The sequence below is a fragment of the Alexandromys fortis genome, unplaced genomic scaffold (genome assembly GCF_014885135.2).
Source record: "Alexandromys fortis isolate MF-2015 unplaced genomic scaffold, M_Fortis_MF-2015_v1.1 scaffold_94, whole genome shotgun sequence".
NCBI lineage: Eukaryota > Metazoa > Chordata > Mammalia > Rodentia > Cricetidae > Alexandromys > Alexandromys fortis.
Window position 1 is genome coordinate 85,117 of NW_026067979.1, and position 13,060 is coordinate 98,176.

At 40.8% G+C, this 13,060-nt stretch overlaps 1 protein-coding gene across 4 annotated transcripts in view; it reads left to right on the forward strand.

Moving 5' to 3' along the window:
• The first annotated feature begins 79 nt into the window (after positions 1 to 79).
• The window catches only part of Fam210a (family with sequence similarity 210 member A), a 41,066-nt gene continuing 28,085 nt past the window's right edge, over positions 80 to 13,060 (forward strand). For 2 of the 4 annotated variants that reach the window (XM_050157959.1, XM_050157960.1), the window contains exon 1: positions 80 to 242. The gene's annotated coding sequence lies outside the window, so the exon portion shown is untranslated. The remainder of the gene's footprint in view (positions 243 to 13,060) is intronic. The other 2 variants (XM_050157957.1, XM_050157958.1) reach the window with 2 other exon arrangements.

Below are 13,060 nucleotides of genomic sequence, written 5' to 3' on the forward strand. Positions count from 1 at the left end.
GAACTACGAGTCCCATGGTTCCTTGCGCGGCGGCGTGCCCTGTGGACCTGCGAGCGGGCACGGAGGGTCGGAGCACGTTGCTAGTGGGCGCGGCTGGCCAGGGCGGTGGAGGCCTAGCGCTGGCCTGAGTCCTGCGACACGGCACCCTGCCCCACACTCGGCCGGGTCGCCTTGGCGAGGCAGCGTCTTCCGGCCGGTGCGGCGGGATTCCGTGGAGACCCCCCCCTCCCACATCCTGAGAGGTAGCCTGGGTCCGTGGGGCTCCGGGAGGGGGCCGGAGGGCACCTTCACCGCGGGCGTGGGTCTGACGGCAGCGGGGCGCGCCGCGCACGGCGAGTGGCGGCCTCCTTCCTGCAGGCGGGAGTCGTCAGCACCCCCCTGCCGGAGACGCTCGAAAGAGGTCACCCCTGTCCCGGGTCCTTCAGGAGTCCTGGCAGACCTCGCTCCCCCTGGCACCGCTTTTCACCCTCTCGCGCTATAGTTCTTAACGCCCTGCTCTTCCGTCCGTCCTTGCTAGTCCGGGTGTCCTTTCCAAAATAACCAACAGTTTCGCCTTTGGGACTGGCGGGCCATTTCTTATCGGGCCCCACGCTCCAGAGAGGCATACCGTTACAGGCTTTCACCCCAAGATGAGGGTCGGGGTTAGAATCTTTCCTGCGGGGTGAGGTAGTTTACGGTACCAGCACATTAACGTGCCTCACCATCCCTCCGTCCAAGTTGTGGGAAAACCCACAGATTTGCAATGTATCCTGTATTGCTCTTCAGCAAATTTGATCCTTACAAAGCAGCTTTGGAAGTGTGTTTTGCTAGTCGTCGGCAATTTTATTAGCATGGCCTTGGCGTCGGCAAGTTTTGCAGTGTATAGCTTCCACTTGCAGTTTGTGGACATTAGCCCTTCTGAGGTTGGCGAGAACTTTACAACCCGTAAACGACTTCCCTTTTAACAAGTATGAGAAATCAATTTCAAGATAACTGGGATTGTGTATTTTTCTATCTGCCATTATCCAGTTTAAGAGTTAATTTCCGCTCGTGAGTATTGACCAATGCAAAGAAAGGTCTTGTGGGACCTAGAGCCCCAGCGCGCTGCCTGCACGTTGAAGCGTTGTTGAATCCAGGAATTGAGTCTTGTTTTATTTTGTTGTTTTCCCCCAGATAATTGCTCTTGTCATCTTAGAGAAAATTAGCCTAATTTTGACTTTAAAAACTTTAAAGACAGACTTTCATTATGTAGCTCAGGCTGGACTTAAACTCATGATCCTCGTGTGTCAGGCCTCCCAGATGCTGGCAATTGAGGTAGACACCGACCACACAGGTATTAAATTTTTCTCTTAATGGCTTTAAAGCCTCTTGACGCCATGTTTATTCGATTCCCATAATGAGTTGATGTTATGAAGGAGATATGCAAACTTTACCTCTTTGTAGACTTTGACGCTCATAAAATGACTTGCTGGAGAAAGGACTCTTGGAATATTAAAGTGGGCAGGAACTATCTGTGACAGATGAAAATGTCCTAAGCGGTACCTTTATCCCCATTTTTGTCTGAGTGCTGTCTGGGTTTCTGGAAACTGGGTTGAAATAGTAGCTGATAATTTCGTATTTCCTGCCATTTCACACATTCCTTGCTCATTTTCCTGTGTAACCCAGTAGGGTAGTTAGGATTATTTTGTTTTACAAATGAGAATTAAGCTTCTTTGCCAAGGTCAGTCTAGGAAATGGCGACACCAGGATTTGGACCCAGGACCTCTATGCTAATAATCAGACAGGGTGTCCTAAGAAGGTCACACTCAAAACTGAAGGTTGCCCAACACACAGATTTTCGAAACTCTTTTCACAATTTTTAACACTCCAGTTGTCACGTTTGGAGAGAAAATAGCTGGCTAAGGGTGTTTCTTTGCCAGATTATGAGCTCCGCCCAGACTGGAGCCATCAAGTTCCTCAGTGACTTAGCTCGGGTTCTTTAAACAGCACCTGCTACATAGTACCTGCTTAATGAATGGCTGCAGCAGGGAGAAGGAAAGTGTTTATCTTATGTTTAAATGCAGCAGAATTTGTTTGAAACTATTTGTAAGAAGGTAAGAATATATCTCTCTGAGGTGCACTTTTAATGTGTGGTTTCTGTTTTTAAATTGAATATAGTATTTGAAACATTATGTCTAACATGTAGATAAGATGTTGAGCTTCTTAAGAATGATCTTGAAGATGTTGGAACTTCTTAAGAATGATCTTGTTCTGTAGGAACAGAAAGTGTAGAGTTTTGTTTAGTTTCTCTAAATAGTCCCTCCAAAAGTGACAGTTCTCCTGATTAACTATGTCTGCTGAGCTGAAAGTTGATATCTCTTCAAAGCAGAAAATAAAATATTCTTTTAAAAAGGATTTTTCTAGGGTTGAAAGGAATATTTAATAGAATCTATGAGTGATGACTAATATGTCTACTCAGGCTATAGTACCTAATATTTAATCAGATAATCTCGGTATTTTGTAGATGTAGTTACCTGTTGATTTAAGGTGATTATTATTAAGAACAACCACTATTTTAACTAAGAGTTATAAATGTTTCAAGCTTGTGTCTAACTTTCCTGTTTGTTTTCTGTATCGCCCCTGTGGATTTTGTACTGAGAATGTTTATGGGGGTGACTGTAAAAATTGTTTTTATTAGATGGGCATGGTAGTACACACCTTTAACCATAGCACTCCGGAGGCAGAGGCAGGCAGATCTCTGTGAGCTCCAGGCCAGCCTGGTTTACAAAGTGAGTTCCAGGACAGCCAGGACTCTGTTACAAAGAGAAACCCTGTCTTGAAAAGCCAAACATACATACATATGTGTGTGTGTACACACATACATATATTTATATGTAAAGTCATTGTCATTATAATGGATTTCATAAATACTTTATAAGTATATATTTGACCATATTTACTGTTTTTAAATCCTTTACTTTCTTCCCCTCCTACTTGTCCCCTTCCTTTTCTAAGATACTCCTACTTCATGTCACACACACTCATTTACATATGTAAATGTTTTCATCTGTAAAGCTGGGATCCACATATGAGAGAAAACAACAATACTTTTCTTGTTTGGTCAGGGTTTTTTTACTTAACATAGTGATCTTCAGTTGTACCATTTTCAGGCAAATGAGAGTATTTCATACGTGTGTGTGTGTATGTATGCGCACACTTGCGCAGTGGATGTATTTATGGTGTGTACGTGAGTGCAGGCAGAAGTATGAAAGTCAGAATACAACCTTCACTGTCAGTCCTTGCCTTCCTTTTTGGAGTCATGGTCTCTTTGCTGTACCAGCAGCTTTTGGGGATTCTCCTGTGTTCTCCCATCTCACTGTGGGGCACTGGGATTGGAGACGGGCACCACTGGGCCCAGCTTTCACATGAGTCCTGGCAAGTCTAACTCAGCTCTTCACAAATGCAGGCAAACACTTAACCTACTGACAGTCTCCCCAGCGCCACCACCATAGTCTCATTCTTTATGGCTAAACAAAACTATTTTGTATATGTGTTCCATTTCCTCCACTGTTTACCTGTTAATGTACACTTAGGCTAATTACAGAAGCTGGCTGTTGTGAGTAGTGATGCAATAAACATGAGTGTAAGGGGTCTCTTTGTAGTATATTGGTTTGAAGTTTTTGTGTATATTGCCAGGAGTGGGATCACTGAACCAATATGGCAGTTCTGTTTTTAGTTTTTTCTATATTTGCTGAATTGCTTTACATTCTCTTTTCTACAAAGATTCCCTTTTCTACAAACAGCAATATTTGCTATGTTTTTTTCTTCTTTAAAATATCTCAGTGGAGGCATCTACGTGTGTTATGTGGATGTCTATGATTGTGTATTGAGTATGAGTGTGGCCTTGTGGACATCATTGGGTGTTGGTTCTTGTCCTTCCACCGTGGCTTTTTGATGTTGGTTTCATAGATCTCACATGTTCTTATTTTTTTGCCTGTTTTAATTCATCTACCTTGTTTCCAGGACCCCGTGTTCTGTCTTCCATTTGATCTGTTTTATTAGTGAGAATTTCCACTAAATTTTTTGACAGTGTTGAGGTTTTCTAAAATTCCTATTTTTTATGTCTGTTTCCCCCATTTTCATGCATGTGTGTGTGTTGGATATGCCTATGTAAATACATGTTTGCATTGTGTGCGAGTGAGCATGCACATGGGCATGTGGGAATCATCCTCAACTACTCTTGGCCATTTTCATTGAGGCTTCGTCCCACTCAAACCCAGCTCTCAACCTGCGTGAGTCTGGCTAGGCAGCTGCTCTGAGGACCTCCTCTCTGCCTTCCTTCCAGGCTGGAACTCCAGGTGGCCCACCATGCCCACCTAGCATTTACATTAGATTCTGGGTATATGAACTCCAGGCTTTATGCAGGACAAGCCATCTCTCCAGCCCCGGGGTTTCTATTTTTTTATTGAATTTCCCTTTCGAATCCTATATTGTCTTATTTTGTTCAGCTGATTATTTAATTTTCTTTGAAATCATTCAGTTTACTCATGTCATCTTTGACTTTATTGAACATTCTTACAATCATTCTGTTGAGTTATTTGAGATTCCACATACCTCTCTTGCAGTGGAATTCACTACTGTAGAATGAATTATTTTCTGATCAACTCACATTGCTTTGATTTTTCATGTTTTTTTATGCTTATTGGGACTTATCTGGGGTGCAGTCCATGATTAGGTATTTTAATCCCTATTCTTTCTAATTGAGGAGTTTTCTGTATTCAAGTAGAACTGATTTACAGTAGGATTGAGGCGCACTAACAGTATAGCTCAATAGCTAAACCGTCCACATGTGTGCTCAGGACACGGGGCCCAGTCCCCAGTACTTCTCTCACATAGACTGCATCTGCAGAAACAACTACAGCTGATGGATCCCTCCACTAGGACAGTATGCTAACAGGTAATTAGGAACAAAACAATATTCTTAAACTCCAGAGCCTTTCAGAGAATGCAGGAAGTGCCAATTAAAGGTAGACTGAAAAGAGGAAGGGGAACAGGTATCCAGTCAGACAAGCTGAAACAATCCTGCCATCAGAATGACCAGGAAAAGAAAGGGAGAAAGAGAAAGATGAAAGGTTTGTACCCAGAATTATATTCCTAATAAGGGAACTATAATGGCTCTTGCTGTCAGCCTGACAGGATCTAGAATCACCTGGGAGGTGGGCCTTTGGCTCTGCAGCAGCTGGTTGTCCTAATTACATTGAGCTGGGAAGGATGGTCTTCTGTGGACCATTCTCTTCCTGGGATCCTTGACTGTATAATGGAGAAGGAAAACTGACTGGCAGCATGCATTCGTCATTCTCTTTTTCCTCCCTTCTCAGTAGTCAAAACAGTTAAGCCCCAGCAGTGTAGCCTCCTCGTCTCCCAGGCTTTCCCCCATGTCACTGTCGTTCCCTTGCTTTCCGTCCTTCCTCAGAAAGGTAACTGAAGGTGGAACTCCGTATGAGAAAGCCTTGGCAGTGGCAGTCTAGAAGAAGTGGCAGACGTAGGATATTGTGGTCATGAGGAGTTCATGGTGGAGTATAGCTACTGATAATTACCAGTAGAAATGTATGAAGTGTTTATAAAATGGGGTGGCTAAAGTGTGTTATAGGGTGAGATCTTTAAGATAAGAGGCCAATAAATTAAGGCACTAGAGTATTTGGGGCAAAGTAAAATCTTCAATTCTGATCCTCCCCCCTTTTTTCAAAATAATTCTTAACCATGAATGATATAGCAAGAACCCGTATCGATTTCTAGCTTCTGAAATACCATTCCTACTTTAGGTAACTCTTTTGCTCTGCTACTACCTAAAATTTTTTTCATGAACCTACCAAACAATTTTTTAGATATAATATTCTAGTGCACTGGCCCCTACTAATTTTCATACAAATTGGTTAACCTTTGTATTATCAAAAGACTCACTAGTATATTTTGTTGTTGTTCTTCTTCTTCTTCTTTAGTCTGTCATTCAGAAATCTTTGTCTGACCTATGTACCTTTTCTTTTAAACTTTGAATAGTAGATTTCTAAGGATTTTGTATTTTGCTTTTTCTCTAATATATCTGCAACAGAGTTGGGCTAAGCTAAAACAGTTCAATAAGCACTGATGAAACTGAAATTTCAGGCAGCATTAATCTTACTCAAAAATGCTCCTTCGTCAGTTCATGAGTAAAAGACGTTATACCATAAATGTTGCCCAAACAGTTGAGCAGTGTGAGGAAGAAATCCAAGCAGATAGCAGTTTTGTGTATTTGGAGTGCGTCAGAGTGACAGACGATAGCTCTGCTCGCCTGATGTCACCAGTACATTACTTTCCGCTTCAGGTAGCAGAAATGGACTTAAGTTGGCTCTAACGGTAAAGGAAAAAGACAGTGACGAAGTTTAAAGGGCAAGGAAACTCTTGTTGTTCCCGAGCTCTAGCTCTGCCTTGCCCATGGTAGGTTGGCTTAGACACTGAAGAGCTGCCAAGCTCCCTGTAGTCTCCATTGTATACATAGGAAGTACCCTCCCATTCCTTAAACTGCTCTGTCATAAGCCCACTCTGAACTGCTGACAGACATCAAAACCCATCGACTGTTACTTCTCCCCACATCTTGTGAGTACGAGTATATGTGCCCTTGCATATGTGCATGTGAGCCAGTGGATAAATATGAAAGTCAAAACATAATTTGCAACTTTCTCTCCTTACACTTCCAGAGACCAAATCAGGCCATCAGGCTTAGCTGCAAGTGCCTTTAGCAGCCATCTTTCCGGTCCCCCACCTCCCATGTGGAGTTTTAATCAGATTTCAATATTGAGGCTAAGAAAAAGTTAATAAAACTACCTAAATGGGGCTTCTAAAAGTATTCTGAGTAGGCAACTGATAAGAATCCATTTCACTGATGAGTGGAGTAGTTCAGTTAACATAGTATCTAATTTAGTTTTTAGTTATTCTCTGAAGTTTTCCTGTCTACAGTAGCTTCAGAAGTCTGTGACTATTGTCTTTTAAGTAAAGCTGAAATTTTGGGGTACTTAAGTCATACTAGTTAGACTCCAAGTGCTGAGTACCTGCCTGTGAGAGCACCTGCCTTGTACATAGTGCATGTAGAACGTAGCCATTGCTACAGAAAGCACTAACAGCTGCTCTGAGTTGTTCATGTGAAGCTTTTGTCTAAGTATTCAGCCACAGAAGGATGCAAACACAAATACTTATACACACCAAAAAAAAAAGTGCACTAGATCTTATTAGTGATTATATGACCTGGAATTTACCTACTTGAGATCTGGTATTGGCCTTTAGATCTTGAACCAGAGATGATGTTGTAATGTAACTATGTACGTATTAGAGCCATGGTAATAATCTTCACACAGCCTTGCTTTCCTTAAAACACCCCCATATGCTTGATGTCAATCTTCTCCATATTCTGAAGCTCTGTTCCAGTAGATAGAGCTGAGCAACTTAGTATTATTAAGTACCATAAAATACTCACTAATACAGAAATTCTGCTTATAGAATTCTAAATTAGAGTCATTTTGTTTTGTTGTCAGAAGATTCCTGTGTACAAAACTCAAAGGTCAAAGATAATTGGTTATCAAAGGTTAGATAATTGTGCAGGACAGTTCTGTACAAATAAAATGTAGTTTCAAGAACTACCAAGTTTGCTTTCCCCATTCTGCCATTTCTGTATATAAGTACTGCCTTTAACATAGTATCCATATTATCAGTTTGTTTCCTAAAAATTCGAAGTCTCCTGTAATTCCTTAAGTACATTGCAATTCTACACTGCAATGCTAGCTTTAATTCTCATTGCCCTTTGTTATAGTTGAAGTGTGAAATGCCCTCCACGGGTTCAGGTGCTGAGTGCTTGATGCCCAGCAGGTGGTGCTGTTTAGGGAAGGTGGTGGGAACCTCCAGTGAGAAAGGTCATTGTGAGAAAGCCTTTGAAGGTTGTACCTAGTCTCCATGCCCCTCTTTCTTTGCTTCCTGTCTGTCATAGGTAGACACTTTCATAGGCTCTTACTGCAGAACCTATAGACAAATTTTACAGCCATGAACCAAAAATAACACCTTGAAAAAGATCTTTACATATTGATTTTCTGTATTGTTCCACTGGCCATTTCTGCCTGCACCTAGGATAACCATCCTTCTTTCTCTTTATTATGTCTGAGTTGGCCTTTCAGATGTATCCTGGGTAATCATCTTCTGATCACTAGAGTTCACTGCATCTTCGGTTTTTTGTTTTTATTGTTTTTGTTTTCCTCCTTAATATCCAGTAGGCTTATGACTCATACTTGATGAGTCTTTCTCAAATCTTGGAATATTTACCTTTTCACAACTAAATTATAAATTGCTTGAAGGCAGTGGCCATATTTATACAAATTTGTTCTTCATGCTAAAGGGTTACAGCTCTGTGTACTGTTAAGTGCTTGGTCAATAAAACACCCACACACATTCATTTATTTTAGTTTCATGACTTTTCCTGGTGAGACATAAGCAGTACCTGAAGACAGGCCAAAGAAACAATTATACCAAGTCTGTCATAGTGAGGAGCCTCGTGAATCTTGTAACTGTCTGAGACTTACATGTTTTCTCCATCCAGGAATGAATGTTTTTAATTTAGAATAAATAGACACAGGACAATTTTTGACTATTTTGCTTTGGTATATTGTAAGTACTCGAGAGGTAAAACAGAAAATAAGGCATTCTGGTCCATACCCCTAGATGGGTTACAAGAGTGAAGTTTACAGGGGTAATTCTAGGCAATAGGAGATACTTGCTAGATGTTCTGTGGTTCTTTGCTGCTACTGACAACTAAAGCAGCAGAGGGCTCTGGTGCAGTAGGTAGAGAAAGGGCAACAGACCTAATTCCCTTTGAGTGTCAGCACAGGAAAGTGGTAGGGCTGCTGCTTTGGCCTGACGTGCCATCTGCTCCTCTGTCGTACTCACCTCTGCTGGTTAGTTTATCAACTGACACAGCCAGTCATCAGAGTGGAGGGAGACTCCATTGAGGAAATGAATTAGTGATTGTTGGGGAAGGGCCTAGTCCACGGTGGGTGGTGCCATTCCTAGGCTGCTGGTCTTGGATTCCTTTTTTTTTTTTTTTTTTTTTGGTTTTTAGAGACAGGGTTTCTCTGTAGCTTTGGTGCCCGTCCCTGAACTAGCTCTTGTAGACCAGGCTGGCCTCGAACTCCCAGAGATCCGCCTGCCTCTGCCTCCCAAGTGCTGGGATTAAAGGCATGTGCCACCACCGCCCAGCCTTGGTCTTGAATTTTTATAAGAAAACAGGTTGAACAAGCCAGTAAGTAGCACTCCTTCATTGTTAACAGTAGTTTCTGTCCCACCTGATACTAAAGAAATACACAGAGATCTACATTAATTATAAACTGCTTGGCCTATTAGCTCAGGCTTCTTATTAACTAACTCTTATATCTTACATTAATCCATAATTCTTGTCTGTGTTAGCCACATGGCTTGGTCTCAGCAAGGCTTCTCATCTTGCTTCCTCTTGGTCTGGGTGACAACTGCAGAGTGATGACTGCAGACTGAGTGTTTCCTTTTCCCAGAACTTCTGTTTTCATCGCCCCACCTCTACTTCCTGCCCAGTCGCCCCTCCTATACTTCCTGCCTGGCTATTGGCCAATCAGCATTTTATTAAAACAATACAAGTGACAGGGTACAAGACCATTGTCCCAAGCACTCCCCCCTCTTTTTTTCCAAAACAAGAACTCTGAATCTAATCTCCTTGTTTAGCTTTTTTCCAGACCATTATCCATAACAACTTGTAACCAATACTCTAAACAAATATAAATATCCATAATCCATTTTTTGAGAATGTAAGCATAGCTTTCCAGGCTACTTCCTGCTGATTGGGGGTGCTGATAATCTTATGGGGACCTAAAGAAGATTTAAAATTATGATCAAGTCCTGACTGGAGTATTCTGTAAGGCTTGATCTTCTCAGCCAGCAATCTTGAAACTGTTCTGGATGTAGAACTCAGACATCTGTGCCATCTGCTCCTACCAGAGATTTCTCAGGGGATCTTCCTTTATCAAATCTTATTTTTCTTAACCTGGAATTAATCCACAGCCTCTCATTTCCTGTGGAAAGAAATGAAAAATCTTTTCTCCAAAGTAACATATCTTTTGACTTAAATTTTGAAGTAAGGGCTTTTCAAAATATTAATGTTGGGTTAATCTAGCAGCATTTATAATTAAATGTCTTTTAGCATCTGTTGCTCCTTCCTCAGCATTCAAACAATTCAAAGACAACACAATAACATATGTGTATTTTCCATCTTTACGTGGCTTTATTTTAAACTCTATTTCTTTTATTTTTATTTTGCACTTTTGTTTTTGTAAGACAGGGTTTCTCTGCATATCTTTGACTGTCCTGGAACTCACTCTGTAGATCAGGTTGTACTTGAACTCACAGAGATCTGCCTGCCTCTGCCTCCGAAGTGCTGGGAGGCACTATACCCAACTACTGTCTCTTTTTTAAAAAAAGGACTTTATCCTTTTTCTCTTCTCTCCCAAGCCTACATATGTTTTTAACACACTGTAAACCATTTAAAGTTTTTTTTATCTGAATCTATCTTAATTGTATATTTCTCTTTCCGACCACATGAGTCTTTAATTTGCTAAGTGATATAGATAAGATTAAAGCTGTATCATTGATGGGTGGATCTATCCCATTTCTTAGCTTTCTGAGAGTCTAGCCTCATGGCGGAGGTACTGGCCAGAGGAGCCATGTTTATTGACAGAACTCTACAGAGTTTCAAGGTCCCTGGCACCACCAAGAAGCATGCTGTCAGCTACTCATAAACACCATTTAAGTGTTTTGTGGTGGGGCCTTTTAAAAGGGCTGTGAGGTTTTTGCAGCTAAAGCTGAGTCAGGAAGCCTTTCTTAAATGAGACGTGCTTGCCTCTAACAAACAGAGCCACCCAAGAAAATGCTGCTACCAAGAAACTGTGCTTAACTGTGTTCTTTTGCATCTAGAGTTACTTCCCAAGCTCTTTCAGGTTTTATATGGATGTAGTTGTCCACGTTGGTGCCATTTGTTGACAGTAGTTTCTGTCCTGCCCAGTCCTGCAGCCGTTCAATTCAAAGAAATACACAGAGGTCTGTCTACATTAATTATAACCTGGTTGGCCTATTAGCTCAGGCTTCTTATTAACTCTTATAACTTACATAAACCCATAATTCTTATCTGTGTTAGCCATGTGGCTTGTTATCTTTTATCAACGAGGCATTCTCATCTTGCTCTGTGTCTGGATGACAACTGTTTTATTAAAGCAATACAGTGTAAGTGACAAGTACAAAACCATTGTCCCACAACAGTCCATGGCCTCTGCACCAGTTCCTGTCTCTTGGTTTCAGCCCTGCTTGAGTTCCTGTCCCGATTTTCTTCATTTATAGACGATAAATGAAGATAAAATAAATTGAAGTATAAAAGCCAAATAACCCTTTCCTTCCCAACTTGCTTTTAGTCATGAGGTTTCATCACAGCAGTAGTGAGGACCCTAACTAGGACATCACGCAAGTACTGTTTTCAGGAACCAGTGATGTGTTTGTGCTAATTTATATCTTCAGAAATATTCAGATTATATACATACATCACACATAGGGTGATGTTGGTATTAATTTAGTTTAAGATGTGCTTTGAAAATAAATGTCATTAAAGCATTGGTCAAGAAGAGGCATAATAAAGAATATATCATGAAATTGTGAATAAAATGCTACCAAAAATGACATTCTTAAGTTATTCTTATTGCCACATATGTTCTATACATATACAAGTACAGCAGAAGTTAAAATTGCACAGAAGAAAGTTGATGATCTTAACATTAAGAAGGTAAAACTTAAAGAAAGAGGGAAAAAGCTCCTGTAGAATCTAAAGTTGCTCAGGGAAAGAGGTTTTCTTTTAACTGCAGTTTAAATTTGCCAGTAGGAGTAAGAATATGATCAAGTCATTAAGACTTGAATATTTTGACTGTTCACATTTCAAGACTCTTAGCAGTGAAAGGGAGAGCTAGAGAAAGCCAATAGCACCAAGATGAAGTGCCCAGAGGTTGACTTATGTGGTCGAAGTCCTCTGTACCATCTGCTTTCCCAGCAGAACATACTCCTGTCAGCTTTTTAATGCTGGTGTTTCAAAGTTACTAGTTTGTTTCATGTCTCCTATGGAGATAATTTTCTTGAGGAGACTATGTTATCTGTGTGAATTAAAACTACTATAATGAAATACCATTAGCTAGATAGTTTAGAAGCAATAGAAACTGATTTTTTTCACAGTTCTCTGGAGATGGTAGTTCAAGATGAAGATGCAGACAGTTATATTTGGGTGGGCCCTGCACATGGTTCCTAGATAGACATCTTTTCCATTTAAATCTACATGGTAACGGCTGATAAAGTCTATGGGGTCTCCTTTACAAGGGTGCTTATTCCAATTTTGAGGTCTCTGATCTTTTAACCAATCACTTTTAAGACCCATATCCTAATACCTTTCAAGGTAGCATTTCCTATGCAAGGGACACAAATACTCAGACCTTCTGCAGTGTTGAAGACTTTTGTATATTTGAGAATATATTTCTGACATGAATGTCAAGCTGAATTTTTTCTTAACTACGTAGTAATTGTAAGATTTAGGGAGTACAGTATATTGTGAAATATAAAGGAAGGTACCCATAACATACCCTGATCAGATCAAGGTGATTAGCATCTTTCTCTCCCCACTCCCTTCCTTCCTTTTATTTTCTTTTTTGGCCAGCATTTCTTAAAAGTGATTGGTTCCTACGAACCGTAGTTGCCTTCCCTGTGCTGTGGAACACTAGAACTTACTCCTGTCCGTATTTTGGTATTCACCATCTAACTTCCCTCTGTCATTCCTCTTCCACACCCTTTCCCAACTCAGTAATCACTATTCTACATTCAAATTTGTACTTTTAATGTTTTCTTATTAGAAAAAACATATAGTGTTTGTCTTTCTGTATCCGGCCTCTTTCACTTAACGATATGTCCCGCAGTTTCATACATTTTGCCTCAAATGTTAGGACTTTATTCTTTATGACTGGATAGTGTGTGTGTG